This window comes from Salmo salar, unplaced genomic scaffold (assembly GCF_965601325.2).
Source record: "Salmo salar unplaced genomic scaffold, fSalSal1 ptg000135l, whole genome shotgun sequence".
Taxonomy (NCBI): Eukaryota; Metazoa; Chordata; class Actinopteri; order Salmoniformes; family Salmonidae; genus Salmo; species Salmo salar.
Window position 1 is genome coordinate 375,744 of NW_027675320.1, and position 24,220 is coordinate 399,963.

General features: G+C 42.6%; 31 non-coding genes across 31 annotated transcripts; 15 read left to right on the plus strand and 16 right to left on the minus strand.

Moving 5' to 3' along the window:
• Window positions 1-159: 159 nt before the first annotated feature.
• trnag-ucc (transfer RNA glycine (anticodon UCC)) lies at window positions 160-231 on the minus strand. The gene has a single exon. It is a non-coding gene; the product is annotated as a tRNA-Gly (tRNA).
• Window positions 232-1,224: 993 nt separating this feature from the next.
• Window positions 1,225-1,296, plus strand: trnap-agg (transfer RNA proline (anticodon AGG)). Its single transcript has one exon. It is a non-coding gene; the product is annotated as a tRNA-Pro (tRNA).
• A 267-nt stretch (window positions 1,297-1,563) lies between these two features.
• On the minus strand, window positions 1,564-1,635 carry trnag-ucc (transfer RNA glycine (anticodon UCC)). The gene has a single exon. It is a non-coding gene; the product is annotated as a tRNA-Gly (tRNA).
• A 993-nt stretch (window positions 1,636-2,628) lies between these two features.
• On the plus strand, window positions 2,629-2,700 carry trnap-agg (transfer RNA proline (anticodon AGG)). Its single transcript has one exon. It is a non-coding gene; the product is annotated as a tRNA-Pro (tRNA).
• Window positions 2,701-2,956: 256 nt separating this feature from the next.
• On the minus strand, window positions 2,957-3,028 carry trnag-ucc (transfer RNA glycine (anticodon UCC)). The gene has a single exon. It is a non-coding gene; the product is annotated as a tRNA-Gly (tRNA).
• A 993-nt stretch (window positions 3,029-4,021) lies between these two features.
• On the plus strand, window positions 4,022-4,093 carry trnap-agg (transfer RNA proline (anticodon AGG)). The gene has a single exon. It is a non-coding gene; the product is annotated as a tRNA-Pro (tRNA).
• Window positions 4,094-4,360: 267 nt separating this feature from the next.
• On the minus strand, window positions 4,361-4,432 carry trnag-ucc (transfer RNA glycine (anticodon UCC)). The gene has a single exon. It is a non-coding gene; the product is annotated as a tRNA-Gly (tRNA).
• A 993-nt stretch (window positions 4,433-5,425) lies between these two features.
• Window positions 5,426-5,497, plus strand: trnap-agg (transfer RNA proline (anticodon AGG)). Its single transcript has one exon. It is a non-coding gene; the product is annotated as a tRNA-Pro (tRNA).
• A 267-nt stretch (window positions 5,498-5,764) lies between these two features.
• On the minus strand, window positions 5,765-5,836 carry trnag-ucc (transfer RNA glycine (anticodon UCC)). The gene has a single exon. It is a non-coding gene; the product is annotated as a tRNA-Gly (tRNA).
• Window positions 5,837-6,829: 993 nt separating this feature from the next.
• On the plus strand, window positions 6,830-6,901 carry trnap-agg (transfer RNA proline (anticodon AGG)). Its single transcript has one exon. It is a non-coding gene; the product is annotated as a tRNA-Pro (tRNA).
• A 267-nt stretch (window positions 6,902-7,168) lies between these two features.
• Window positions 7,169-7,240, minus strand: trnag-ucc (transfer RNA glycine (anticodon UCC)). The gene has a single exon. It is a non-coding gene; the product is annotated as a tRNA-Gly (tRNA).
• Window positions 7,241-8,233: 993 nt separating this feature from the next.
• Window positions 8,234-8,305, plus strand: trnap-agg (transfer RNA proline (anticodon AGG)). The gene has a single exon. It is a non-coding gene; the product is annotated as a tRNA-Pro (tRNA).
• Window positions 8,306-8,572: 267 nt separating this feature from the next.
• On the minus strand, window positions 8,573-8,644 carry trnag-ucc (transfer RNA glycine (anticodon UCC)). Its single transcript has one exon. It is a non-coding gene; the product is annotated as a tRNA-Gly (tRNA).
• Window positions 8,645-9,637: 993 nt separating this feature from the next.
• Window positions 9,638-9,709, plus strand: trnap-agg (transfer RNA proline (anticodon AGG)). Its single transcript has one exon. It is a non-coding gene; the product is annotated as a tRNA-Pro (tRNA).
• Window positions 9,710-9,976: 267 nt separating this feature from the next.
• On the minus strand, window positions 9,977-10,048 carry trnag-ucc (transfer RNA glycine (anticodon UCC)). The gene has a single exon. It is a non-coding gene; the product is annotated as a tRNA-Gly (tRNA).
• Window positions 10,049-11,380: 1,332 nt separating this feature from the next.
• On the minus strand, window positions 11,381-11,452 carry trnag-ucc (transfer RNA glycine (anticodon UCC)). The gene has a single exon. It is a non-coding gene; the product is annotated as a tRNA-Gly (tRNA).
• A 991-nt stretch (window positions 11,453-12,443) lies between these two features.
• Window positions 12,444-12,515, plus strand: trnap-agg (transfer RNA proline (anticodon AGG)). The gene has a single exon. It is a non-coding gene; the product is annotated as a tRNA-Pro (tRNA).
• Window positions 12,516-12,782: 267 nt separating this feature from the next.
• trnag-ucc (transfer RNA glycine (anticodon UCC)) lies at window positions 12,783-12,854 on the minus strand. The gene has a single exon. It is a non-coding gene; the product is annotated as a tRNA-Gly (tRNA).
• Window positions 12,855-13,847: 993 nt separating this feature from the next.
• trnap-agg (transfer RNA proline (anticodon AGG)) lies at window positions 13,848-13,919 on the plus strand. The gene has a single exon. It is a non-coding gene; the product is annotated as a tRNA-Pro (tRNA).
• Window positions 13,920-15,251: 1,332 nt separating this feature from the next.
• trnap-agg (transfer RNA proline (anticodon AGG)) lies at window positions 15,252-15,323 on the plus strand. Its single transcript has one exon. It is a non-coding gene; the product is annotated as a tRNA-Pro (tRNA).
• A 267-nt stretch (window positions 15,324-15,590) lies between these two features.
• Window positions 15,591-15,662, minus strand: trnag-ucc (transfer RNA glycine (anticodon UCC)). The gene has a single exon. It is a non-coding gene; the product is annotated as a tRNA-Gly (tRNA).
• Window positions 15,663-16,655: 993 nt separating this feature from the next.
• On the plus strand, window positions 16,656-16,727 carry trnap-agg (transfer RNA proline (anticodon AGG)). Its single transcript has one exon. It is a non-coding gene; the product is annotated as a tRNA-Pro (tRNA).
• A 267-nt stretch (window positions 16,728-16,994) lies between these two features.
• On the minus strand, window positions 16,995-17,066 carry trnag-ucc (transfer RNA glycine (anticodon UCC)). Its single transcript has one exon. It is a non-coding gene; the product is annotated as a tRNA-Gly (tRNA).
• Window positions 17,067-18,059: 993 nt separating this feature from the next.
• Window positions 18,060-18,131, plus strand: trnap-agg (transfer RNA proline (anticodon AGG)). The gene has a single exon. It is a non-coding gene; the product is annotated as a tRNA-Pro (tRNA).
• A 267-nt stretch (window positions 18,132-18,398) lies between these two features.
• trnag-ucc (transfer RNA glycine (anticodon UCC)) lies at window positions 18,399-18,470 on the minus strand. The gene has a single exon. It is a non-coding gene; the product is annotated as a tRNA-Gly (tRNA).
• A 1,332-nt stretch (window positions 18,471-19,802) lies between these two features.
• On the minus strand, window positions 19,803-19,874 carry trnag-ucc (transfer RNA glycine (anticodon UCC)). The gene has a single exon. It is a non-coding gene; the product is annotated as a tRNA-Gly (tRNA).
• A 991-nt stretch (window positions 19,875-20,865) lies between these two features.
• On the plus strand, window positions 20,866-20,937 carry trnap-agg (transfer RNA proline (anticodon AGG)). The gene has a single exon. It is a non-coding gene; the product is annotated as a tRNA-Pro (tRNA).
• A 267-nt stretch (window positions 20,938-21,204) lies between these two features.
• trnag-ucc (transfer RNA glycine (anticodon UCC)) lies at window positions 21,205-21,276 on the minus strand. The gene has a single exon. It is a non-coding gene; the product is annotated as a tRNA-Gly (tRNA).
• A 993-nt stretch (window positions 21,277-22,269) lies between these two features.
• trnap-agg (transfer RNA proline (anticodon AGG)) lies at window positions 22,270-22,341 on the plus strand. The gene has a single exon. It is a non-coding gene; the product is annotated as a tRNA-Pro (tRNA).
• Window positions 22,342-23,673: 1,332 nt separating this feature from the next.
• On the plus strand, window positions 23,674-23,745 carry trnap-agg (transfer RNA proline (anticodon AGG)). The gene has a single exon. It is a non-coding gene; the product is annotated as a tRNA-Pro (tRNA).
• A 267-nt stretch (window positions 23,746-24,012) lies between these two features.
• Window positions 24,013-24,084, minus strand: trnag-ucc (transfer RNA glycine (anticodon UCC)). The gene has a single exon. It is a non-coding gene; the product is annotated as a tRNA-Gly (tRNA).
• Window positions 24,085-24,220: the final 136 nt, after the last annotated feature.

A 24,220-nucleotide genomic window follows, 5' to 3' on the forward strand; every position in this document is an offset into this window, starting at 1 on the left:
AGCTAATCTATAGTGATATTCACTAGTTGGCTCAATGTCGCACTTCATTTAGAAAACCTGCAAAAAGTAAGAGCAAATCGTACTTCCACGAAGATTGATTCCAATGTAATAGACTTGAAATTACACCCAGCCCCTAAAACTAGTGAATATGTCATGCTCTGCATTGGCCGGGAATCAAACCCGGGTCAACTGCTTGGAAGGCAGCTATGCTCACCACTATACCACCAATGCTATGTGAAGCTCGCTAGCAACATGGAGACATCGATTCATATCCTGACCGTCATTTTTGTGGAAAGTGAAAATTCTTTGACCAAACAGATCGTTGGTGTAGGTGTACGATTATGGCTTAGGGTGCGAGAGGTCCCTGGTTAAAAAATCTATCATTTTAATCAGTACCTGTTACCTTCAGATTAGTCCCGTGACACTTGTGGGGAACGTAGGGCAAAAATGAGAACATTGTGACAAGTGGGGTCACATTAGTTTGTTGCCCAAAGATTTTGGATTCTACAAACAGAAGTTGGCAAATAAAGGGTTCCGACTTCAGACGGGTCCCCTGACACTTGTGGGGGACGTAGAGACAAATTGGGAACACCACCGTGTTCCTGAGGGTCTCCCCTTTCCAGGGAGTGGTCATACGAATTTGTAGGTCAAACGGTTCAGAAGCTACAGATGTTTTTGTGAGAAGACCGATTATAGGTATGTCTCATGGTTTGACTAACACCGCTCTAGCTCCACCACCTTTCATTGCAGATGTGGAGGTGTAACATAAACAGTTATGGAGGCTTGAGACAGATACGACACATCTCAATCTCTCTAGTTGAAAACTGATCGATTTGAATGGGTATTTTTTACATTCGTTTACTTTGATTCACGTACTGATGCATCAGTCAACTCAAAATAAATGAGCTCCATTCTTTTTGAAGTTTTATTTTTTCAGTTTCTCTTTTAAAATATTAATTGATCTCATTTTACTCAATATTCATTTGTCAACACTCATCATCAGTTTGCTGTCGCGGCTTAAGAAGACAGAATGTGAAAAACACAGCAGATGAAATACAAAAGATTTGAACTGAAGCCTGGTCAACAGTTTGGAAGACTGCTATGCTCACAAGTATAGCACAAACACTCACATGAGGTTCAATCTTTCCAAGCACCATGGACAAGAACAATGGATATCCTCATTGTCATTGCCGCAGAAAGCAAAACTATTTTGTTATTGTGTAAGGCTCGTTGGTCTAGGGGTATGATTCTCGCTTAGGGTGCGAGAGGTCCCGGGTTCAAATCCCGGATGAGCCCTTTTGCAGATCTTTTAACAAGCTCAGACAGGCAGATCTCAGGCCACTGGTCGCAAACAGCCACCTCTTGGGCGCAGGACGAGGTGGCTGAATGGTTTAGGCGATGGACAGCTAATCTATTGTGATATTCACTAGTTGGCTCAATGTCGCACTTCATTTAGAAAACCTGCAAAAAGGAAGAGCAAATTGGACTTCCACGAAGATTGATTCCAATGTAATACACTTGAAATTACACCCAGCCCCTAAAACCAGTGAATATCTCATGCTCTGCATTGGCCTGGAATCGAACCCGGGTCAACTGCTTGGAAGGCAGCTATGCTCACCACTATACCACCAATGCTATGTGAAGCTCGCTAGCAACATGGAGACATCGATTCATAACCTGACCGTCATTTTTGTGGAAAGTGAAAATTCTTTGACCAAACGGATCGTTGGTGTAGGTGTACGATTATGGCTTAGGGTGCGAGAGGTCCCTGGTTAAAAAATCTATCATTTTAATCAGTACCTGTTACCTTCAGATTAGTCCCGTGACACTTGTGGGGAACGTAGGGCAAAACTGAGAACATTGTGACAAGTGGGGTCACATTAGTTTGTTGCCCAAAGATTTTGGATTCTACAAACAGAAGTTGGCACATAAAGGGTTCCGACTTCAGACGGGTCCCCTGACACTTGTGGGGGACGTAGAGACAAATTGGGAACACCACCGTGTTCGTGAGGGTCTCCCCTTTCCAGGGAGTGGTCATACGAATTTGTAGGTCAAACGGTTCAGAAGCTACAGATGTTTTTGTGAGAAGACCGATTATAGGTATGTCTCATGGTTTGACTAACACCGCTCTAGCTCCACCACCTTTCATTGCAGATGTGGAGGTGTAACATAAACAGTTATGGAGGCTTGAGACAGATACGACACATCTCAATCTCTCTAGTTGAAAACTGATCGATTTGAATGGGTATTTTTTACATTCGTTTACTTTGATTCACGTACTGATGCATCAGTCAACTCAAAATAAATGAGCTCCATTCTTTTTGAAGTTTTATTTTTTCAGTTTCTCTTTTAAAATATTAATTGATCTCATTTTGCTCAATATTCATTTGTCAACACTCATCATCAGTTTGCTGTCGCGGCTTAAGAAGACAGAATGTGAAAAACACAGCAGATGAAATACAAAAGATTTGAACTGAAGCCTGGTCAACAGTTTGGAAGACTGCTATGCTCACAAGTATAGCACAAACACTCACATGAGGTTCAATCTTTCCAAGCACCATGGACAAGAACAATGGATATCCTCATTGTCATTGCCGCAGAAAGCAAAACTATTTTTTTATTGTGTAAGGCTCGTTGGTCTAGGGGTATGATTCTCGCTTAGGGTGCGAGAGGTCCCGGGTTCAAATCCCGGATGAGCTCTTTTAACAAGCTCAGACAGGCAGATCTCAGGCCACTGGTCGCAAACAGCCACCTCTTGGGCGCAGGACGAGGTGGCTGAATGGTTTAGGCGATGGACAGCTAATCTATTGTGATGTTCACTAGTTGGCTCAATGTCGCACTTCATTTAGAAAACCTGCAAAAAGTAAGAGCAAATCGTACTTCCACGAAGATTGATTCCAATGTAATACACTTGAAATTACACCCAGCCCCTAAAACTAGTGAATATGTCATGCTCTGCATTGGCCGGGAATCAAACCCAGGTCAACTGCTTGGAAGGCAGCTATGCTCACCACTATACCACCAATGCTATGTGAAGCTCGCTAGCAACATGGAGACATCGATTCATATCCTGACCGTCATTTTTGTGGAAAGTGAAAATTCTTTGACCAAACGGATCGTTGGTGTAGGTGTACGATTATGGCTTAGGGTGCGAGAGGTCCCTGGTTAAAAAATCTATCATTTTAATCAGTACCTGTTACCTTCAGATTAGTCCCGTGACACTTGTGGGGAACGTAGGGCAAAACTGAGAACATTGTGACAAGTGGGGTCACATTAGTTTGTTGCCCAAAGATTTTGGATTGTACAAACAGAAGTTGGCAAATAAAGGGTTCCGACTTCAGACGGGTCCCCTGACACTTGTGGGGAACGTAGAGACAAATTGGGAACACCACCGTGTTCCTGAGGGTCTCCCCTTTCCAGGGAGTGGTCATACGAATTTGTAGGTCAAACGGTTCAGAAGCTGCAGATGTTTTTGTGAGAAGACCGATTATAGGTATGTCTCATGGTTTGACTAACACCGCTCTAGCTCCACCACCTTTCATTGCATATGTGGAGGTGTAACATAAACAGTTATGGAGGCTTGAGACAGATACGACACATCTCAATCTCTCTAGTTGAAAACTGATCGATTTGAATGGGTATTTTTTACATTCGTTTACTTTGATTCACGTACTGATGCATCAGTCAACTCAAAATAAATGAGCTCCATTCTTTTTGAAGTTTTATTTTTTCAGTTTCTCTTTTAAAATATTAATTGATCTCATTTTGCTCAATATTCATTTGTCAACACTCATCATCAGTTTGCTGTCGCGGCTTAAGAAGACAGAATGTGAAAAACACAGCAGATGAAATACAAAAGATTTGAACTGAAGCCTGGTCAACAGTTTGGAAGACTGCTATGCTCACAAGTATAGCACAAAGACTCACATGAGGTTCAATCTTTCCAAGCACCATGGACAAGAACAATGGATATCCTCATTGTCATTGCCGCAGAAAGCAAAACTATTTTGTTATTGTGTAAGGCTCGTTGGTCTAGGGGTATGATTCTCGCTTAGGGTGCGAGAGGTCCCGGGTTCAAATCCCGGATGAGCCCTTTTGCAGATCTTTTAACAAGCTCAGACAGGCAGATCTCAGGCCACTGGTTGCAAACAGCCACCTCTTGGGCGCAGGACGAGGTGGCTGAATGGTTTAGGCGATGGACAGCTAATCTATTGTGATATTCACTAGTTGGCTCAATGTCGCACTTCATTTAGAAAACCTGCAAAAAGTAAGAGCAAATCGTACTTCCACGAAGATTGATTCCAATGTAATAGACTTGAAATTACACCCAGCCCCTAAAACTAGTGAATATGTCATGCTCTGCATTGGCCGGGAATCAAACCCGGGTCAACTGCTTGGAAGGCAGCTATGCTCACCACTATACCACCAATGCTATGTGAAGCTCGCTAGCAACATGGAGACATCGATTCATATCCTGACCGTCATTTTTGTGGAAAGTGAAAATTCTTTGACCAAACGGATCGTTGGTGTAGGTGTACGATTATGGCTTAGGGTGCGAGAGGTCCCTGGTTAAAAAATCTATCATTTTAATCAGTACCTGTTACCTTCAGATTAGTCCCGTGACACTTGTGGGGAACGTAGGGCAAAAATGAGAACATTGTGACAAGTGGGGTCACATTAGTTTGTTGCCCAAAGATTTTGGATTCTACAAACAGAAGTTGGCAAATAAAGGGTTCCGACTTCAGACGGGTCCCCTGACACTTGTGGGGGACGTAGAGACAAATTGGGAACACCACCGTGTTCCTGAGGGTCTCCCCTTTCCAGGGAGTGGTCATACGAATTTGTAGGTCAAACGGTTCAGAAGCTACAGATGTTTTTGTGAGAAGACCGATTATAGGTATGTCTCATGGTTTGACTAACACCGCTCTAGCTCCACCACCTTTCATTGCATATGTGGAGGTGTAACATAAACAGTTATGGAGGCTTGAGACAGATACGACACATCTCAATCTCTCTAGTTGAAAACTGATCGATTTGAATGGGTATTTTTTACATTCGTTTACTTTGATTCACGTACTGATGCATCAGTCAACTCAAAATAAATGAGCTCCATTCTTTTTGAAGTTTTATTTTTTCAGTTTCTCTTTTAAAATATTAATTGATCTCATTTTGCTCAATATTCATTTGTCAACACTCATCATCAGTTTGCTGTCGCGGCTTAAGAAGACAGAATGTGAAAAACACAGCAGATGAAATACAAAAGATTTGAACTGAAGCCTGGTCAACAGTTTGGAAGACTGCTATGCTCACAAGTATAGCACAAAGACTCACATGAGGTTCAATCTTTCCAAGCACCATGGACAAGAACAATGGATATCCTCATTGTCATTGCCGCAGAAAGCAAAACTATTTTGTTATTGTGTAAGGCTCGTTGGTCTAGGGGTATGATTCTCGCTTAGGGTGCGAGAGGTCCCGGGTTCAAATCCCGGATGAGCCCTTTTGCAGATCTTTTAACAAGCTCAGACAGGCAGATCTCAGGCCACTGGTCGCAAACAGCCACCTCTTGGGCGCAGGACGAGGTGGCTGAATGGTTTAGGCGATGGACAGCTAATCTATTGTGATATTCACTAGTTGGCTCAATGTCGCACTTCATTTAGAAAACCTGCAAAAAGTAAGAGCAAATCGTACTTCCACGAAGATTGATTCCAATGTAATAGACTTGAAATTACACCCAGCCCCTAAAACTAGTGAATATGTCATGCTCTGCATTGGCCGGGAATCAAACCCGGGTCAACTGCTTGGAAGGCAGCTATGCTCACCACTATACCACCAATGCTATGTGAAGCTCACTAGCAACATGGAGACATCGATTCATATCCTGACCGTCATTTTTGTGGAAAGTGAAAATTATTTGACCAAACGGATCGTTGGTGTTAGTGTACGATTATGGCTTAGGTTGCGAGAGGTCCCTGGTTAAAAAATCTATCATTTTAATCAGTACCTGTTACCTTCAGATTAGTCCCGTGACACTTGTGGGGAACGTAGGGCAAAACTGAGAACATTGTGACAAGTGGGGTCACATTAGTTTGTTGCCCAAAGATTTTGGATTCTACAAACAGAAGTTGGCACATAAAGGGTTCCGACTTCAGACGGGTCCCCTGACACTTGTGGGGGATGTAGAGATACATTGAGAACACCACCGTGTTCGTGAGGGTCTCCCCTTTCCAGGGAGTGGTCATACGAATTTGTAGGTCAAACGGTTCAGAAGCTACAGATGTTTTTGTGAGAAGACCGATTATAGGTATGTCTCATGGTTTGACTAACACCGCTCTAGCTCCACCACCTTTCATTGCAGATGTGGAGGTGTAACATAAACATTTATGGAGGCTTGAGACAGATAGGACACATCTCAATCTCTCTAGTTGAAAACTGATCGATTTGAATGGGTATTTTTTACATTCGTTTACTTTGATTCACGTACTGATGCATCAGTCAACTCAAAATAAATGAGCTCCATTCTTTTTGAAGTTTTATTTTTTCAGTTTCTCTTTTAAAATATTAATTGATCTCATTTTGCTCAATATTCATTTGTCAACACTCATCATCAGTTTGCTGTCGCGGCTTAAGAAGACAGAATGTGAAAAACACAGCAGATGAAATACAAAAGATTTGAACTGAAGCCTGGTCAACAGTTTGGAAGACTGCTATGCTCACAAGTATAGCACAAACACTCACATGAGGTTCAATCTTTCCAAGCACCATGGACAAGAACAATGGATATCCTCATTGTCATTGCCGCAGAAAGCAAAACTATTTTGTTATTGTGTAAGGCTCGTTGGTCTAGGGGTATGATTCTCGCTTAGGGTGCGAGAGGTCCCGGGTTCAAATCTCGGATGAGCCCTTTTGCAGATCTTTTAACAAGCTCAGACAGGCAGATCTCAGGCCACTGGTCGCAAACAGCCACCTCTTGGGCGCAGGACGAGGTGGCTGAATGGTTTAGGCGATGGACAGCTAATCTATTGTGATATTCACTAGTTGGCTCAATGTCGCACTTCATTTAGAAAACCTGCAAAAAGTAAGAGCAAATCGTACTTCCACGAAGATTGATTCCAATGTAATAGACTTGAAATTACACCCAGCCCCTAAAACTAGTGAATATGTCATGCTCTGCATTGGCCGGGAATCAAACCCGGGTCAACTGCTTGGAAGGCAGCTATGCTCACCACTATACCACCAATGCTATGTGAAGCTCACTAGCAACATGGAGACATCGATTCATATCCTGACCGTCATTTTTGTGGAAAGTGAAAATTATTTGACCAAACGGATCGTTGGTGTTAGTGTACGATTATGGCTTAGGTTGCGAGAGGTCCCTGGTTAAAAAATCTATCATTTTAATCAGTACCTGTTACCTTCAGATTAGTCCCGTGACACTTGTGGGGAACGTAGGGCAAAACTGAGAACATTGTGACAAGTGGGGTCACATTAGTTTGTTGCCCAAAGATTTTGGATTCTACAAACAGAAGTTGGCACATAAAGGGTTCCGACTTCAGACGGGTCCCCTGACACTTGTGGGGGACGTAGAGACAAATTGAGAACACCACCGTGTTCGTGAGGGTCTCCCCTTTCCAGGGAGTGGTCATACGAATTTGTAGGTCAAACGGTTCAGAAGCTACAGATGTTTTTGTGAGAAGACCGATTATAGGTATGTCTCATGGTTTGACTAACACCGCTCTAGATCCACCACCTTTCATTGCAGATGTGGAGGTGTAACAGAAACAGTTATGGAGGCTTGAGACAGATACGACACATCTCAATCTCTCTAGTTGAAAACTGATCGATTTGAATGGGTATTTTTTACATTCGTTTACTTTGATTCACGTACTGATGCATCAGTCAACTCAAAATAAATGAGCTCCATTCTTTTTGAAGTTTTATTTTTTCAGTTTCTCTTTTAAAATATTAATTGATCTCATTTTGCTCAATATTCATTTGTCAACACTCATCATCAGTTTGCTGTCGCGGCTTAAGAAGACAGAATGTGAAAAACACAGCAGATGAAATACAAAAGATTTGAACTGAAGCCTGGTCAACAGTTTGGAAGACTGCTATGCTCACAAGTATAGCACAAACACTCACATGAGGTTCAATCTTTCCAAGCACCATGGACAAGAACAATGGATATCCTCATTGTCATTGCCGCAGAAAGCAAAACTATTTTGTTATTGTGTAAGGCTCGTTGGTCTAGGGGTATGATTCTCGCTTAGGGTGCGAGAGGTCCCGGGTTCAAATCTCGGATGAGCCCTTTTGCAGATCTTTTAACAAGCTCAGACAGGCAGATCTCAGGCCACTGGTCGCAAACAGCCACCTCTTGGGCGCAGGACGAGGTGGCTGAATGGTTTAGGCGATGGACAGCTAATCTATTGTGATATTCACTAGTTGGCTCAATGTCGCACTTCATTTAGAAAACCTGCAAAAAGTAAGAGCAAATCGTACTTCCACGAAGATTGATTCCAATGTAATAGACTTGAAATTACACCCAGCCCCTAAAACTAGTGAATATGTCATGCTCTGCATTGGCCGGGAATCAAACCCGGGTCAACTGCTTGGAAGGCAGCTATGCTCACCACTATACCACCAATGCTATGTGAAGCTCACTAGCAACATGGAGACATCGATTCATATCCTGACCGTCATTTTTGTGGAAAGTGAAAATTATTTGACCAAACGGATCGTTGGTGTTAGTGTACGATTATGGCTTAGGTTGCGAGAGGTCCCTGGTTAAAAAATCTATCATTTTAATCAGTACCTGTTACCTTCAGATTAGTCCCGTGACACTTGTGGGGAACGTAGGGCAAAACTGAGAACATTGTGACAAGTGGGGTCACATTAGTTTGTTGCCCAAAGATTTTGGATTCTACAAACAGAAGTTGGCACATAAAGGGTTCCGACTTCAGACGGGTCCCCTGACACTTGTGGGGGACGTAGAGTTAAATTGAGAACACCACCGTGTTCGTGAGGGTCTCCCCTTTCCAGGGAGTGGTCATACGAATTTGTAGGTCAAACGGTTCAGAAGCTACAGATGTTTTTGTGAGAAGACCGATTATAGGTATGTCTCATGGTTTGACTAACACCGCTCTAGATCCACCACCTTTCATTGCAGATGTGGAGGTGTAACAGAAACAGTTATGGAGGCTTGAGACAGATACGACACATCTCAATCTCTCTAGTTGAAAACTGATCGATTTGAATGGGTATTTTTTACATTCGTTTACTTTGATTCACGTACTGATGCATCAGTCAACTCAAAATAAATGAGCTCCATTCTTTTTGAAGTTTTATTTTTTCAGTTTCTCTTTTAAAATATTAATTGATCTCATTTTGCTCAATATTCATTTGTCAACACTCATCATCAGTTTGCTGTCGCGGCTTAAGAAGACAGAATGTGAAAAACACAGCAGATGAAATACAAAAGATTTGAACTGAAGCCTGGTCAACAGTTTGGAAGACTGCTATGCTCACAAGTATAGCACAAACACTCACATGAGGTTCAATCTTTCCAAGCACCATGGACAAGAACAATGGATATCCTCATTGTCATTGCCGCAGAAAGCAAAACTATTTTGTTATTGTGTAAGGCTCGTTGGTCTAGGGGTATGATTCTCGCTTAGGGTGCGAGAGGTCCCGGGTTCAAATCTCGGATGAGCCCTTTTGCAGATCTTTTAACAAGCTCAGACAGGCAGATCTCAGGCCACTGGTCGCAAACAGCCACCTCTTGGGCGCAGGACGAGGTGGCTGAATGGTTTAGGCGATGGACAGCTAATCTATTGTGATATTCACTAGTTGGCTCAATGTCGCACTTCATTTAGAAAACCTGCAAAAAGTAAGAGCAAATCGTACTTCCACGAAGATTGATTCCAATGTAATAGACTTGAAATTACACCCAGCCCCTAAAACTAGTGAATATGTCATGCTCTGCATTGGCCGGGAATCAAACCCGGGTCAACTGCTTGGAAGGCAGCTATGCTCACCACTATACCACCAATGCTATGTGAAGCTCACTAGCAACATGGAGACATCGATTCATATCCTGACCGTCATTTTTGTGGAAAGTGAAAATTATTTGACCAAACGGATCGTTGGTGTTAGTGTACGATTATGGCTTAGGTTGCGAGAGGTCCCTGGTTAAAAAATCTATCATTTTAATCAGTACCTGTTACCTTCAGATTAGTCCCGTGACACTTGTGGGGAACGTAGGGCAAAACTGAGAACATTGTGACAAGTGGGGTCACATTAGTTTGTTGCCCAAAGATTTTGGATTCTACAAACAGAAGTTGGCACATAAAGGGTTCCGACTTCAGACGGGTCCCCTGACACTTGTGGGGGACGTAGAGTTAAATTGAGAACACCACCGTGTTCGTGAGGGTCTCCCCTTTCCAGGGAGTGGTCATACGAATTTGTAGGTCAAACGGTTCAGAAGCTACAGATGTTTTTGTGAGAAGACCGATTATAGGTATGTCTCATGGTTTGACTAACACCGCTCTAGATCCACCACCTTTCATTGCAGATGTGGAGGTGTAACAGAAACAGTTATGGAGGCTTGAGACAGATACGACACATCTCAATCTCTCTAGTTGAAAACTGATCGATTTGAATGGGTATTTTTTACATTCGTTTACTTTGATTCACGTACTGATGCATCAGTCAACTCAAAATAAATGAGCTCCATTCTTTTTGAAGTTTTATTTTTTCAGTTTCTCTTTTAAAATATTAATTGATCTCATTTTGCTCAATATTCATTTGTCAACACTCATCATCAGTTTGCTGTCGCGGCTTAAGAAGACAGAATGTGAAAAACACAGCAGATGAAATACAAAAGATTTGAACTGAAGCCTGGTCAACAGTTTGGAAGACTGCTATGCTCACAAGTATAGCACAAACACTCACATGAGGTTCAATCTTTCCAAGCACCATGGACAAGAACAATGGATATCCTCATTGTCATTGCCGCAGAAAGCAAAACTATTTTGTTATTGTGTAAGGCTCGTTGGTCTAGGGGTATGATTCTCGCTTAGGGTGCGAGAGGTCCCGGGTTCAAATCTCGGATGAACCCTTTTGCAGATCTTTTAACAAGCTCAGACAGGCAGATCTCAGGCCACTGGTCGCAAACAGCCACCTCTTGGGCGCAGGACGAGGTGGCTGAATGGTTTAGGCGATGGACAGCTAATCTATTGTGATATTCACTAGTTGGCTCAATGTCGCACTTCATTTAGAAAACCTGCAAAAAGTAAGAGCAAATCGTACTTCCACGAAGATTGATTCCAATGTAATAGACTTGAAATTACACCCAGCCCCTAAAACTAGTGAATATGTCATGCTCTGCATTGGCCGGGAATCAAACCCGGGTCAACTGCTTGGAAGGCAGCTATGCTCACCACTATACCACCAATGCTATGTGAAGCTCACTAGCAACATGGAGACATCGATTCATATCCTGACCGTCATTTTTGTGGAAAGTGAAAATTATTTGACCAAACGGATCGTTGGTGTTAGTGTACGATTATGGCTTAGGTTGCGAGAGGTCCCTGGTTAAAAAATCTATCATTTTAATCAGTACCTGTTACCTTCAGATTAGTCCCGTGACACTTGTGGGGAACGTAGGGCAAAACTGAGAACATTGTGACAAGTGGGGTCACATTAGTTTGTTGCCCAAAGATTTTGGATTCTACAAACAGAAGTTGGCACATAAAGGGTTCCGACTTCAGACGGGTCCCCTGACACTTGTGGGGGACGTAGAGACAAAGTGGGAACACCACCGTGTTCGTGAGGGTCTCCCCTTTCCAGGGAGTGGTCATACGAATTTGTAGGTCAAACGGTTCAGAAGCTACAGATGTTTTTGTGAGAAGACCGATTATAGGTATCTCATGGTTTGACTAACACCGCTCTAGATCCACCACCTTTCATTGCAGATGTGGAGGTGTAACAGAAACAGTTATGGAGGCTTGAGACAGATACGACACATCTCAATCTCTCTAGTTGAAAACTGATCGATTTGAATGGGTATTTTTTACATTCGTTTACTTTGATTCACGTACTGATGCATCAGTCAACTCAAAATAAATGAGCTCCATTCTTTTTGAAGTTTTATTTTTTCAGTTTCTCTTTTAAAATATTAATTGATCTCATTTTGCTCAATATTCATTTGTCAACACTCATCATCAGTTTGCTGTCGCGGCTTAAGAAGACAGAATGTGAATAACACAGCAGATGAAATACAAAAGATTTGAACTGAAGCCTGGTCAACAGTTTGGAAGACTGCTATGCTCACAAGTATAGCACAAACACTCACATGAGGTTCAATCTTTCCAAGCACCATGGACAAGAACAATGGATATCCTCATTGTCATTGCCGCAGAAAGCAAAACTATTTTGTTATTGTGTAAGGCTCGTTGGTCTAGGGGTATGATTCTCGCTTAGGGTGCGAGAGGTCCCGGGTTCAAATCCCGGATGAGCCCTTTTGCAGATCTTTTAACAAGCTCAGACAGGCAGATCTCAGGCCACTGGTCGCAAACAGCCACCTCTTGGGCGCAGGACGAGGTGGCTGAATGGTTTAGGCGATGGACAGCTAATCTATTGTGATATTCACTAGTTGGCTCAATGTCGCACTTCATTTAGAAAACCTGCAAAAAGTAAGAGCAAATCGTACTTCCACGAAGATTGATTCCAATGTAATAGACTTGAAATTACACCCAGCCCCTAAAACTAGTGAATATGTCATGCTCTGCATTGGCCGGGAATCAAACCCGGGTCAACTGCTTGGAAGGCAGCTATGCTCACCACTATACCACCAATGCTATGTGAAGCTCACTAGCAACATGGAGACATCGATTCATATCCTGACCGTCATTTTTGTGGAAAGTGAAAATTATTTGACCAAACGGATCGTTGGTGTTAGTGTACGATTATGGCTTAGGTTGCGAGAGGTCCCTGGTTAAAAAATCTATCATTTTAATCAGTACCTGTTACCTTCAGATTAGTCCCGTGACACTTGTGGGGAACGTAGGGCAAAACTGAGAACATTGTGACAAGTGGGGTCACATTAGTTTGTTGCCCAAAGATTTTGGATTCTACAAACAGAAGTTGGCACATAAAGGGTTCCGACTTCAGACGGGTCCCCTGACACTTGTGGGGGACGTAGAGTTAAATTGAGAACACCACCGTGTTCGTGAGGGTCTCCCCTTTCCAGGGAGTGGTCATACGAATTTGTAGGTCAAACGGTTCAGAAGCTACAGATGTTTTTGTGAGAAGACCGATTATAGGTATGTCTCATGGTTTGACTAACACCGCTCTAGATCCACCACCTTTCATTGCAGATGTGGAGGTGTAACAGAAACAGTTATGGAGGCTTGAGACAGATACGACACATCTCAATCTCTCTAGTTGAAAACTGATCGATTTGAATGGGTATTTTTTACATTCGTTTACTTTGATTCACGTACTGATGCATCAGTCAACTCAAAATAAATGAGCTCCATTCTTTTTGAAGTTTTATTTTTTCAGTTTCTCTTTTAAAATATTAATTGATCTCATTTTGCTCAATATTCATTTGTCAACACTCATCATCAGTTTGCTGTCGCGGCTTAAGAAGACAGAATGTGAAAAACACAGCAGATGAAATACAAAAGATTTGAACTGAAGCCTGGTCAACAGTTTGGAAGACTGCTATGCTCACAAGTATAGCACAAACACTCACATGAGGTTCAATCTTTCCAAGCACCATGGACAAGAACAATGGATATCCTCATTGTCATTGCCGCAGAAAGCAAAACTATTTTGTTATTGTGTAAGGCTCGTTGGTCTAGGGGTATGATTCTCGCTTAGGGTGCGAGAGGTCCCGGGTTCAAATCTCGGATGAGCCCTTTTGCAGATCTTTTAACAAGCTCAGACAGGCAGATCTCAGGCCACTGGTCGCAAACAGCCACCTCTTGGGCGCAGGACGAGGTGGCTGAATGGTTTAGGCGATGGACAGCTAATCTATTGTGATATTCACTAGTTGGCTCAATGTCGCACTTCATTTAGAAAACCTGCAAAAAGTAAGAGCAAATCGTACTTCCACGAAGATTGATTCCAATGTAATAGACTTGAAATTACACCCAGCCCCTAAAACTAGTGAATATGTCATGCTCTGCATTGGCCGGGAATCAAACCCGGGTCAACTGCTTGGAAGGCAGCTATGCTCACTACTATACCACCAATGCTATGTGAAGCTCACTAGCAACATGGAGACATCGATTCATATCCTGACCGTCATTTTTGTGGAAAGTGAAAATTATTTGACCAAACGGATCGTTGGTGTTAGTGTACGATTATGGCTTAGGTTGCGAGAGGTCCCTGGTTAAAAAATCTATCATTTTAATCAGTACCTGTTACCTTCAGATTAGTCCCGTGACACTTGTGGGGAACGTAGGGCAAAACTGAGAACATTGTGACAAGTGGGGTCACATTAGTTTGTTGCCCAAAGATTTTGGATTCTACAAACAGAAGTTGGCACATAAAGGGTTCCGACTTCAGACGGGTCCCCTGACACTTGTGGGGGACGTAGAGACAAAGTGGGAACACCACCGTGTTCGTGAGGGTCTCCCCTTTCCAGGGAGTGGTCATACGAATTTGTAGGTCAAACGGTTCAGAAGCTACAGATGTTTTTGTGAGAAGACCGATTATAGGTATGTCTCATGGTTTGACTAACACCGCTCTAGATCCACCACCTTTCATTGCAGATGTGGAGGTGTAACAGAAACAGTTATGGAGGCTTGAGACAGATACGACACATCTCAATCTCTCTAGTTGAAAACTGATCGATTTGAATGGGTATTTTTTACATTCGTTTACTTTGATTCACGTACTGATGCATCAGTCAACTCAAAATAAATGAGCTCCATTCTTTTTGAAGTTTTATTTTTTCAGTTTCTCTTTTAAAATATTAATTGATCTCATTTTGCTCAATATTCATTTGTCAACACTCATCATCAGTTTGCTGTCGCGGCTTAAGAAGACAGAATGTGAAAAACACAGCAGATGAAATACAAAAGATTTGAACTGAAGCCTGGTCAACAGTTTGGAAGACTGCTATGCTCACAAGTATAGCACAAACACTCACATGAGGTTCAATCTTTCCAAGCACCATGGACAAGAACAATGGATATCCTCATTGTCATTGCCGCAGAAAGCAAAACTATTTTGTTATTGTGTAAGGCTCGTTGGTCTAGGGGTATGATTCTCGCTTAGGGTGCGAGAGGTCCCGGGTTCAAATCCCGGATGAGCCCTTTTGCAGATCTTTTAACAAGCTCAGACAGGCAGATCTCAGGCCACTGGTCGCAAACAGCCACCTCTTGGGCGCAGGACGAGGTGGCTGAATGGTTTAGGCGATGGACAGCTAATCTATTGTGATATTCACTAGTTGGCTCAATGTCGCACTTCATTTAGAAAACCTGCAAAAAGTAAGAGCAAATCGTACTTCCACGAAGATTGATTCCAATGTAATAGACTTGAAATTACACCCAGCCCCTAAAACTAGTGAATATGTCATGCTCTGCATTGGCCGGGAATCAAACCCGGGTCAACTGCTTGGAAGGCAGCTATGCTCACCACTATACCACCAATGCTATGTGAAGCTCACTAGCAACATGGAGACATCGATTCATATCCTGACCGTCATTTTTGTGGAAAGTGAAAATTATTTGACCAAACGGATCGTTGGTGTTAGTGTACGATTATGGCTTAGGTTGCGAGAGGTCCCTGGTTAAAAAATCTATCATTTTAATCAGTACCTGTTACCTTCAGATTAGTCCCGTGACACTTGTGGGGAACGTAGGGCAAAACTGAGAACATTGTGACAAGTGGGGTCACATTAGTTTGTTGCCCAAAGATTTTGGATTCTACAAACAGAAGTTGGCACATAAAGGGTTCCGACTTCAGACGGGTCCCCTGACACTTGTGGGGGACGTAGAGACAAAGTGGGAACACCACCGTGTTCGTGAGGGTCTCCCCTTTCCAGGGAGTGGTCATACGAATTTGTAGGTCAAACGGTTCAGAAGCTACAGATGTTTTTGTGAGAAGACCGATTATAGGTATGTCTCATGGTTTGACTAACACCGCTCTAGATCCACCACCTTTCATTGCAGATGTGGAGGTGTAACAGAAACAGTTATGGAGGCTTGAGACAGATACGACACATCTCAATCTCTCTGGTTGAAAACTGATCGATTTGAATGGGTATTTTTTACATTCGTTTACTTTGATTCACGTACTGATGCATCAGTCAACTCAAAATAAATGAGCTCCATTCTTTTTGAAGTTTTATTTTTTCAGTTTCTCTTTTAAAATATTAATTGATCTCATTTTGCTCAATATTCATTTGTCAACACTCATCATCAGTTTGCTGTCGCGGCTTAAGAAGACAGAATGTGAAAAACACAGCAGATGAAATACAAAAGATTTGAACTGAAGCCTGGTCAACAGTTTGGAAGACTGCTATGCTCACAAGTATAGCACAAACACTCACATGAGGTTCAATCTTTCCAAGCACCATGGACAAGAACAATGGATATCCTCATTGTCATTGCCGCAGAAAGCAAAACTATTTTGTTATTGTGTAAGGCTCGTTGGTCTAGGGGTATGATTCTCGCTTAGGGTGCGAGAGGTCCCGGGTTCAAATCCCGGATGAGCCCTTTTGCAGATCTTTTAACAAGCTCAGACAGGCAGATCTCAGGCCACTGGTCGCAAACAGCCACCTCTTGGGCGCAGGACGAGGTGGCTGAATGGTTTAGGCGATGGACAGCTAATCTATTGTGATATTCACTAGTTGGCTCAATGTCGCACTTCATTTAGAAAACCTGCAAAAAGTAAGAGCAAATCGTACTTCCACGAAGATTGATTCCAATGTAATAGACTTGAAATTACACCCAGCCCCTAAAACTAGTGAATATGTCATGCTCTGCATTGGCCGGGAATCAAACCCGGGTCAACTGCTTGGAAGGCAGCTATGCTCACCACTATACCACCAATGCTATGTGAAGCTCACTAGCAACATGGAGACATCGATTCATATCCTGACCGTCATTTTTGTGGAAAGTGAAAATTATTTGACCAAACGGATCGTTGGTGTTAGTGTACGATTATGGCTTAGGTTGCGAGAGGTCCCTGGTTAAAAAATCTATCATTTTAATCAGTACCTGTTACCTTCAGATTAGTCCCGTGACACTTGTGGGGAACGTAGGGCAAAACTGAGAACATTGTGACAAGTGGGGTCACATTAGTTTGTTGCCCAAAGATTTTGGATTCTACAAACAGAAGTTGGCACATAAAGGGTTCCGACTTCAGACGGGTCCCCTGACACTTGTGGGGGACGTAGAGATAAATTGAGAACACCACCGTGTTCGTGAGGGTCTCCCCTTTCCAGGGAGTGGTCATACGAATTTGTAGGTCAAACGGTTCAGAAGCTACAGATGTTTTTGTGAGAAGACCGATTATAGGTATGTCTCATGGTTTGACTAACACCGCTCTAGATCCACCACCTTTCATTGCAGATGTGGAGGTGTAACAGAAACAGTTATGGAGGCTTGAGACAGATACGACACATCTCAATCTCTCTAGTTGAAAACTGATCGATTTGAATGGGTATTTTTTACATTCGTTTACTTTGATTCACGTACTGATGCATCAGTCAACTCAAAATAAATGAGCTCCATTCTTTTTGAAGTTTTATTTTTTCAGTTTCTCTTTTAAAATATTAATTGATCTCATTTTGCTCAATATTCATTTGTCAACACTCATCATCAGTTTGCTGTCGCGGCTTAAGAAGACAGAATGTGAAAAACACAGCAGATGAAATACAAAAGATTTGAACTGAAGCCTGGTCAACAGTTTGGAAGACTGCTATGCTCACAAGTATAGCACAAACACTCACATGAGGTTCAATCTTTCCAAGCACCATGGACAAGAACAATGGATATCCTCATTGTCATTGCCGCAGAAAGCAAAACTATTTTGTTATTGTGTAAGGCTCGTTGGTCTAGGGGTATGATTCTCGCTTAGGGTGCGAGAGGTCCCGGGTTCAAATCTCGGATGAGCCCTTTTGCAGATCTTTTAACAAGCTCAGACAGGCAGATCTCAGGCCACTGGTCGCAAACAGCCACCTCTTGGGCGCAGGACGAGGTGGCTGAATGGTTTAGGCGATGGACAGCTAATCTATTGTGATATTCACTAGTTGGCTCAATGTCGCACTTCATTTAGAAAACCTGCAAAAAGTAAGAGCAAATCGTACTTCCACGAAGATTGATTCCAATGTAATAGACTTGAAATTACACCCAGCCCCTAAAACTAGTGAATATGTCATGCTCTGCATTGGCCGGGAATCAAACCCGGGTCAACTGCTTGGAAGGCAGCTATGCTCACCACTATACCACCAATGCTATGTGAAGCTCACTAGCAACATGGAGACATCGATTCATATCCTGACCGTCATTTTTGTGGAAAGTGAAAATTATTTGACCAAACGGATCGTTGGTGTTAGTGTACGATTATGGCTTAGGTTGCGAGAGGTCCCTGGTTAAAAAATCTATCATTTTAATCAGTACCTGTTACCTTCAGATTAGTCCCGTGACACTTGTGGGGAACGTAGGGCAAAACTGAGAACATTGTGACAAGTGGGGTCACATTAGTTTGTTGCCCAAAGATTTTGGATTCTACAAACAGAAGTTGGCACATAAAGGGTTCCGACTTCAGACGGGTCCCCTGACACTTGTGGGGGACGTAGAGTTAAATTGAGAACACCACCGTGTTCGTGAGGGTCTCCCCTTTCCAGGGAGTGGTCATACGAATTTGTAGGTCAAACGGTTCAGAAGCTACAGATGTTTTTGTGAGAAGACCGATTATAGGTATGTCTCATGGTTTGACTAACACCGCTCTAGATCCACCACCTTTCATTGCAGATGTGGAGGTGTAACAGAAACAGTTATGGAGGCTTGAGACAGATACGACACATCTCAATCTCTCTAGTTGAAAACTGATCGATTTGAATGGGTATTTTTTACATTCGTTTACTTTGATTCACGTACTGATGCATCAGTCAACTCAAAATAAATGAGCTCCATTCTTTTTGAAGTTTTATTTTTTCAGTTTCTCTTTTAAAATATTAATTGATCTCATTTTGCTCAATATTCATTTGTCAACACTCATCATCAGTTTGCTGTCGCGGCTTAAGAAGACAGAATGTGAAAAACACAGCAGATGAAATACAAAAGATTTGAACTGAAGCCTGGTCAACAGTTTGGAAGACTGCTATGCTCACAAGTATAGCACAAACACTCACATGAGGTTCAATCTTTCCAAGCACCATGGACAAGAACAATGGATATCCTCATTGTCATTGCCGCAGAAAGCAAAACTATTTTGTTATTGTGTAAGGCTCGTTGGTCTAGGGGTATGATTCTCGCTTAGGGTGCGAGAGGTCCCGGGTTCAAATCTCGGATGAACCCTTTTGCAGATCTTTTAACAAGCTCAGACAGGCAGATCTCAGGCCACTGGTCGCAAACAGCCACCTCTTGGGCGCAGGACGAGGTGGCTGAATGGTTTAGGCGATGGACAGCTAATCTATTGTGATATTCACTAGTTGGCTCAATGTCGCACTTCATTTAGAAAACCTGCAAAAAGTAAGAGCAAATCGTACTTCCACGAAGATTGATTCCAATGTAATAGACTTGAAATTACACCCAGCCCCTAAAACTAGTGAATATGTCATGCTCTGCATTGGCCGGGAATCAAACCCGGGTCAACTGCTTGGAAGGCAGCTATGCTCACCACTATACCACCAATGCTATGTGAAGCTCACTAGCAACATGGAGACATCGATTCATATCCTGACCGTCATTTTTGTGGAAAGTGAAAATTATTTGACCAAACGGATCGTTGGTGTTAGTGTACGATTATGGCTTAGGTTGCGAGAGGTCCCTGGTTAAAAAATCTATCATTTTAATCAGTACCTGTTACCTTCAGATTAGTCCCGTGACACTTGTGGGGAACGTAGGGCAAAACTGAGAACATTGTGACAAGTGGGGTCACATTAGTTTGTTGCCCAAAGATTTTGGATTCTACAAACAGAAGTTGGCACATAAAGGGTTCCGACTTCAGACGGGTCCCCTGACACTTGTGGGGGACGTAGAGACAAAGTGGGAACACCACCGTGTTCGTGAGGGTCTCCCCTTTCCAGGGAGTGGTCATACGAATTTGTAGGTCAAACGGTTCAGAAGCTACAGATGTTTTTGTGAGAAGACCGATTATAGGTATCTCATGGTTTGACTAACACCGCTCTAGATCCACCACCTTTCATTGCAGATGTGGAGGTGTAACAGAAACAGTTATGGAGGCTTGAGACAGATACGACACATCTCAATCTCTCTAGTTGAAAACTGATCGATTTGAATGGGTATTTTTTACATTCGTTTACTTTGATTCACGTACTGATGCATCAGTCAACTCAAAATAAATGAGCTCCATTCTTTTTGAAGTTTTATTTTTTCAGTTTCTCTTTTAAAATATTAATTGATCTCATTTTGCTCAATATTCATTTGTCAACACTCATCATCAGTTTGCTGTCGCGGCTTAAGAAGACAGAATGTGAATAACACAGCAGATGAAATACAAAAGATTTGAACTGAAGCCTGGTCAACAGTTTGGAAGACTGCTATGCTCACAAGTATAGCACAAACACTCACATGAGGTTCAATCTTTCCAAGCACCATGGACAAGAACAATGGATATCCTCATTGTCATTGCCGCAGAAAGCAAAACTATTTTGTTATTGTGTAAGGCTCGTTGGTCTAGGGGTATGATTCTCGCTTAGGGTGCGAGAGGTCCCGGGTTCAAATCCCGGATGAGCCCTTTTGCAGATCTTTTAACAAGCTCAGACAGGCAGATCTCAGGCCACTGGTCGCAAACAGCCACCTCTTGGGCGCAGGACGAGGTGGCTGAATGGTTTAGGCGATGGACAGCTAATCTATTGTGATATTCACTAGTTGGCTCAATGTCGCACTTCATTTAGAAAACCTGCAAAAAGTAAGAGCAAATCGTACTTCCACGAAGATTGATTCCAATGTAATAGACTTGAAATTACACCCAGCCCCTAAAACTAGTGAATATGTCATGCTCTGCATTGGCCGGGAATCAAACCCGGGTCAACTGCTTGGAAGGCAGCTATGCTCACCACTATACCACCAATGCTATGTGAAGCTCACTAGCAACATGGAGACATCGATTCATATCCTGACCGTCATTTTTGTGGAAAGTGAAAATTATTTGACCAAACGGATCGTTGGTGTTAGTGTACGATTATGGCTTAGGTTGCGAGAGGTCCCTGGTTAAAAAATCTATCATTTTAATCAGTACCTGTTACCTTCAGATTAGTCCCGTGACACTTGTGGGGAACGTAGGGCAAAACTGAGAACATTGTGACAAGTGGGGTCACATTAGTTTGTTGCCCAAAGATTTTGGATTCTACAAACAGAAGTTGGCACATAAAGGGTTCCGACTTCAGACGGGTCCCCTGACACTTGTGGGGGACGTAGAGATAAATTGAGAACACCACCGTGTTCGTGAGGGTCTCCCCTTTCCAGGGAGTGGTCATACGAATTTGTAGGTCAAACGGTTCAGAAGCTACAGATGTTTTTGTGAGAAGACCGATTATAGGTATGTCTCATGGTTTGACTAACACCGCTCTAGATCCACCACCTTTCATTGCAGATGTGGAGGTGTAACAGAAACAGTTATGGAGGCTTGAGACAGATACGACACATCTCAATCTCTCTAGTTGAAAACTGATCGATTTGAATGGGTATTTTTTACATTCGTTTACTTTGATTCACGTACTGATGCATCAGTCAACTCAAAATAAATGAGCTCCATTCTTTTTGAAGTTTTATTTTTTCAGTTTCTCTTTTAAAATATTAATTGATCTCATTTTGCTCAATATTCATTTGTCAACACTCATCATCAGTTTGCTGTCGCGGCTTAAGAAGACAGAATGTGAAAAACACAGCAGATGAAATACAAAAGATTTGAACTGAAGCCTGGTCAACAGTTTGGAAGACTGCTATGCTCACAAGTATAGCACAAACACTCACATGAGGTTCAATCTTTCCAAGCACCATGGACAAGAACAATGGATATCCTCATTGTCATTGCCGCAGAAAGCAAAACTATTTTGTTATTGTGTAAGGCTCGTTGGTCTAGGGGTATGATTCTCGCTTAGGGTGCGAGAGGTCCCGGGTTCAAATCTCGGATGAGCCCTTTTGCAGATCTTTTAACAAGCTCAGACAGGCAGATCTCAGGCCACTGGTCGCAAACAGCCACCTCTTGGGCGCAGGACGAGGTGGCTGAATGGTTTAGGCGATGGACAGCTAATCTATTGTGATATTCACTAGTTGGCTCAATGTCGCACTTCATTTAGAAAACCTGCAAAAAGTAAGAGCAAATCGTACTTCCACGAAGATTGATTCCAATGTAATAGACTTGAAATTACACCCAGCCCCTAAAACTAGTGAATATGTCATGCTCTGCATTGGCCGGGAATCAAACCCGGGTCAACTGCTTGGAAGGCAGCTATGCTCACTACTATACCACCAATGCTATGTGAAGCTCACTAGCAACATGGAGACATCGATTCATATCCTGACCGTCATTTTTGTGGAAAGTGAAAATTATTTGACCAAACGGATCGTTGGTGTTAGTGTACGATTATGGCTTAGGTTGCGAGAGGTCCCTGGTTAAAAAATCTATCATTTTAATCAGTACCTGTTACCTTCAGATTAGTCCCGTGACACTTGTGGGGAACGTAGGGCAAAACTGAGAACATTGTGACAAGTGGGGTCACATTAGTTTGTTGCCCAAAGATTTTGGATTCTACAAACAGAAGTTGGCACATAAAGGGTTCCGACTTCAGACGGGTCCCCTGACACTTGTGGGGGACGTAGAGACAAAGTGGGAACACCACCGTGTTCGTGAGGGTCTCCCCTTTCCAGGGAGTGGTCATACGAATTTGTAGGTCAAACGGTTCAGAAGCTACAGATGTTTTTGTGAGAAGACCGATTATAGGTATGTCTCATGGTTTGACTAACACCGCTCTAGATCCACCACCTTTCATTGCAGATGTGGAGGTGTAACAGAAACAGTTATGGAGGCTTGAGACAGATACGACACATCTCAATCTCTCTAGTTGAAAACTGATCGATTTGAATGGGTATTTTTTACATTCGTTTACTTTGATTCACGTACTGATGCATCAGTCAACTCAAAATAAATGAGCTCCATTCTTTTTGAAGTTTTATTTTTTCAGTTTCTCTTTTAAAATATTAATTGATCTCATTTTGCTCAATATTCATTTGTCAACACTCATCATCAGTTTGCTGTCGCGGCTTAAGAAGACAGAATGTGAAAAACACAGCAGATGAAATACAAAAGATTTGAACTGAAGCCTGGTCAACAGTTTGGAAGACTGCTATGCTCACAAGTATAGCACAAACACTCACATGAGGTTCAATCTTTCCAAGCACCATGGACAAGAACAATGGATATCCTCATTGTCATTGCCGCAGAAAGCAAAACTATTTTGTTATTGTGTAAGGCTCGTTGGTCTAGGGGTATGATTCTCGCTTAGGGTGCGAGAGGTCCCGGGTTCAAATCCCGGATGAGCCCTTTTGCAGATCTTTTAACAAGCTCAGACAGGCAGATCTCAGGCCACTGGTCGCAAACAGCCACCTCTTGGGCGCAGGACGAGGTGGCTGAATGGTTTAGGCGATGGACAGCTAATCTATTGTGATATTCACTAGTTGGCTCAATGTCGCACTTCATTTAGAAAACCTGCAAAAAGTAAGAGCAAATCGTACTTCCACGAAGATTGATTCCAATGTAATAGACTTGAAATTACACCCAGCCCCTAAAACTAGTGAATATGTCATGCTCTGCATTGGCCGGGAATCAAACCCGGGTCAACTGCTTGGAAGGCAGCTATGCTCACCACTATACCACCAATGCTATGTGAAGCTCACTAGCAACATGGAGACATCGATTCATATCCTGACCGTCATTTTTGTGGAAAGTGAAAATTATTTGACCAAACGGATCGTTGGTGTTAGTGTACGATTATGGCTTAGGTTGCGAGAGGTCCCTG